The sequence below is a fragment of the Octopus bimaculoides genome, chromosome 7, assembly GCF_001194135.2.
Source record: "Octopus bimaculoides isolate UCB-OBI-ISO-001 chromosome 7, ASM119413v2, whole genome shotgun sequence".
In the NCBI taxonomy this organism is placed as follows: domain Eukaryota; kingdom Metazoa; phylum Mollusca; class Cephalopoda; order Octopoda; family Octopodidae; genus Octopus; species Octopus bimaculoides.
The window spans coordinates 82,984,899-82,989,717 of record NC_068987.1 but is presented as its reverse complement, the minus strand read 5'-3'; the positions used below and the strand labels follow the sequence as shown (position 1 = coordinate 82,989,717).

At 33.4% G+C, this 4,819-nt stretch overlaps 1 protein-coding gene and 1 pseudogene across 1 annotated transcript in view; both read right to left on the bottom strand.

Moving 5' to 3' along the window:
* Positions 1-4,819, bottom strand: part of LOC106870138 (four-jointed box protein 1) — a 41,375-nt gene that overhangs the window by 6,927 nt on the left and 29,629 nt on the right. The window lies entirely within an intron of this gene.
* LOC128248411 (small nucleolar RNA U3) lies at positions 2,150-2,358 on the bottom strand (annotated as a pseudogene).

Genomic DNA, 4,819 nt, shown 5'->3' with positions numbered 1-4,819 from the left:
CTCCTACGCCTAGGATAATAATAACAATGTGTGTGTATATATATATATATATATATATATGTGTACACATACATATATATATAACTTGTGTTGGGTTGGTGCATTTATATACTCTCATACATTTCACTTTATTTTATGAATAGACTCAAACACACCCCTATCAACACTTCCACCCCATGCACATCCATAACCAGGATGATGCACACACACACACACACACATATCCACCACCCCCTCTCTCTCTCATATGTACAGAAGAAGCTAACACTTTTAAATTGCTTTTGCAGCATTGGAAATATGAATGAATTGTACAGGCGCAACCCTGTAATACATTTAACAGATTTTTCCACAGAGACTATTGTCTGCTCTGTTTACTTTCTTTATTACACAGAAAAGTCTTCTGTCTATCAACATTGGATATGGAGTCCTGCTTACCGGCTTCTCTACTTAACTAGTAGTTCGGTTGGACTGGAAGAAGTTAGCCTACTGGAACAGAATTACTTCAGTCTACCTCACATCTGATGACAGTTAAAGAAACGACTCAGCATCTGTCTTCTGCAGATGATGCAAACTAGCATCATCCCTTTGCCTATTTATCTTAACATCAACACTTCTTGGTTTGGTTTTGTAATCACTATCCCATATTATTGTTGTTGTTCTTGTTACTACTACTATTATTATTACTGCTATTATTATTATTATTATTATTATTATTATTATTATTATTATTATTATTATTGTTGTTGTTGTTGTTGCTGTTATTATAGTTATCATCATCATCACCGTTATTATTATCACTTATTATTGTAGTTATTCTTGTTATTACTTTAGTTATTCTTATTGTTTTTATTATTTCTATTATTATTGTTACTACTACTACTAGTACTACTACTACTACTACTACTACTACAACCACCACCACTACTACTGCTGCTGCTGTTGCTATCACCACAGCCGCCACCACCACTACCACTACTTCTTCGTATTATTATTATTATTATTATTATTATTATTATTATTATTATTATTAACAACATCATCACTTTCATCGTCACTCTTATAATCATTATTATTATTGCTGCTGTTATTATTATTATTATTATTATCATCATTATTATTATTACTATTATTATTACTATTATTATTATTAACATCATCATCACTCTGTTAATCATTATTGCTGTTATTATTATTATTATTATTATTATTATTATTATTATTATTATTATTATCATTATTATTGCTATTCGTATTCCTTACAAAAACCAGCTGATATTTCTATTTGACTCTTTGATTCGGCTTGTTTTCTTTCAAGATATCAATTCTTGTTTTGCTGTTTTATTACATGGAAAAACAGTTTGTTTTATCATTTAAAGGAACCTCAAATGGAATCGGCATTATTTTAATCTTCTACTTCTTCAAAGTTGTTTTTGTCCAGCCTTCTCTCTCTTCCTACTGGCAACCAAATACTACCATCAAAAGAAAATTCATTCAAAGAAAAATATATCGCTGCTATTATGTTAAACTGTTGTATGTCCAAATGTGGCCAAATGCATTTTTTTAAATATTTACTTTTGCTTGCAATAGCCAGTTCTTTTGGTCAAACTATTGTATCTCTAGCTGCTTCAGATGCCAAAATATCAAATATTGTCAAAGTGTAGTACAATGTTTTTGCTATGGAATGGTGAAACGATTTTTTTCATTTTCTGAAAAAGCAACATTTTGGACTTATGACACTTTTGCATAATAGCAATGATATATATTCACACATGTTACTTGGTGGGTTTTATTACACACAGGTTAAAAAAGGGTAAAGACTCTCTTCGGTAATGAATGACTATGGGACTGCATACACACACACACACATAGTTAATCAAAAAAGTGGAGAAAAAGACAAGAAGAAGTAAACAACAATTCGAGGATGTAGTGCGTGCAAAGTATTAATAAGACACTCGAAGACGGAAAGAAATGATGTTTTACATTTCGAGCAAAGCTCTTCTTCAGAAACAGTAGACAGAGGAAAGTCCAAAAGAAGAAGAAGAAGATGGAGGAAGAAAATCAACAACAGTCCACATGTAGTTACATTTTGGAAAATATGTGTGTAGATATATATATATATATATATATATATATATATATACACACACAATCAGAAAGTATAGAGTCCCTCTTGAAAGTGTTATTAAATCCTCAATGGATTTCTCACATTCGCTAAAAGAGAGGAATGAACGACAAAAGAAAATCCTGTTTCACGCTCAGGACTCAATACAATGTCACATCATGATGATGCTGGTCCACTCAATAGAATTGGATACCGTTGTGACACATACTTAAGAAATTATCCTTACACACACACACATATACAAGTTTTATCAGTTCCGGTCTACGATTTCCAGCTGAGGGCTTTAGTAGAAAACACTTGCTCAAAGTGCCACGCAGTGGGACTGAACCCAGAACTATGTAATTGGGAAGGAAGCTTCTTAACCATGCAGCCATGCCTGCAGCACCAGAACAGCAAAGTTGATAATGAGCACACTGTTCTAATTACTAATTAATTTATTACAGTTATGTAATGTCTAATTTGGGTAACATAACAGGAAAGCAAAATTCTACTTACAAATTACTTTTATAAAATTTACTTTTTCTGTTATCAATATATTTCTGTTGTTCCTACATAGCCATATAAAGTTTTAATTAGCTAACTTTGAAGATGTGTGCTAATTAAAGCACATGGTAATTACATCTTTAATGAAGATTTTATGCATTTAAAAGAAATAGCAGGTTCAAAATCCATTCAGAATAAATTGCTGAAGTTTGATTAAAAATGAATAGTCAACAGGAAGGGAAAGAAATCCCCGTGATCTTATAGGGTCCCTAAAACTGGCAGGTGGGGAGCAGGGTGAGAGAGAGAGTAAGAAGCTCATAGGCTGCTTCAGTGAGGAGCATCATCTTTGTTTTCAGCATTGTCATCATTATCATCATCATAGTCGTCATCATCTCATTATCATATTGTCATCCTCCTCCTCATCATTATCATCATCTTTGTCGTCTTCGTCATTCACAGGTCTACATTTCCATGTTTGCATGGGTTGGACAAAATCTATTTGAGGCAGATTTTTTCTGCAGCTGGTTGATAAATTAAGTACCAGTTGCATACTGGAGTCGATCTAATCAACTGGCTCCCTCCCCCAAAACTTTGGGCCTTGTGCCTAGAGTAGAAAAGACATAATATTCCCTAATGACATCTTAGTGTATTATTGCTCTTCGTTTTATAAACACAAAATATTTCCCGCCTTTTCATCCTCTCATAAAAACATTAATAAAACTTCTACTCCCATCCTTTCTTTTTTGGTTAAAACAAACACAAAGACTCCTGGCATTGTTCCTTTCTTCCTCTCAGCCTTATCCTTTTTATCTTGCTCTATAAGATAATTAATTTGTTTGAATTCTGAAAAAGCACAAGTAGGTAGCAAAGATAAATAAATGACAATCTTACTTTATGAACAAAGAACACATTATCAAATCTATTGAGCAAGAGATTAAGGGAGAGACGAAGGGGCTGCCATTGTGGCTTGAGAATAGGGTAAGTTAATGTAAATGATAAGGGCTTATCACTGTAGTGCACTGAACAATAACAACAACAGCAGCAGCAGTAGTAGTAGTAGTAGTAGTAGTAAATGTTGATGAAGATGATGACGATGGATGGATAGAGGAAAGAGGCGTAAAGTCTTGTCTAGTGCAGCTCTAGAAAACAGTGTTATTAGGGACAGTTTGGATAGATAGGTAGGTTCTTGGCATCTAAGGTTACTTCTTGTAACCCGATGTTAGGAATTTTTTTTTTCCAGGAGTCTAATCTATTGTGCTTAAATGAAATAATAATAATAATAATAATAATAATAATAATAATAATAATAATAACAACAGATAATTTTTTTATTTTCATAGCAGTCATCATGTAAGAGTCCCAAGTGAAAGGCAACTATTAATAGTGAAGCTATTTTGTAGCTGCTACTAAAGGTATGAAAACAAAGCTGATTTCAGTTGTCTACATCTGCATCTGCTGAAAATAGTAAAAGGTATTCCTTAAAGAATAGTTTAGATATAAAGAGAACAGAACAAAAGAAACACACACATGTGCATGTACACACACACACACACACACACACACATGCATACTTTGATGAAGAGGTTGTCATTTAAGTAAAGGGGTTTTGCTAAAGAGCTTACAGAAATAATCTAAACACTACCAGCTGGGACCATCAACTGAGCAAATTACTCCAGTTAAGTATATTTACAACCTATCAAACCCAGAGTAAATACTACTGGTTAGTTTCACTAATACAACTTCATATAAAAACTACCAGCTGTGATATAATACAGGCCCTTTTATGGTGTAGGCATGGCTGTATGGTTAAGGGGCTTGCTCTGCAACCACATGTCTCTGGTTTGATTGAACTGCATGGCACCATAGAAAATTATTTTCTGCCATTCATTGATTGGATCAATACATTATGAGTGGAACTTGGTAGACTAAAACTGTGCTGAAGAGCATCTTACACACACTCAAAGAGTCCACTCTATGGAGTGGTTGGTGTTAGGAAGGGCATCTAGCCATAAAAACCATGCCAAAACAGACACAGAAGTCTGGTGCAGTCTTCTGTCTGGTCAACTCCTATCAAACCATCTAGCTCATGCCAACATGGAAGGCAGATGTTAAACAATGATGATACATATATACATACATACATACATACATACATACATACATATACATACATACATACATATACATACATACATACATACATACATATATATA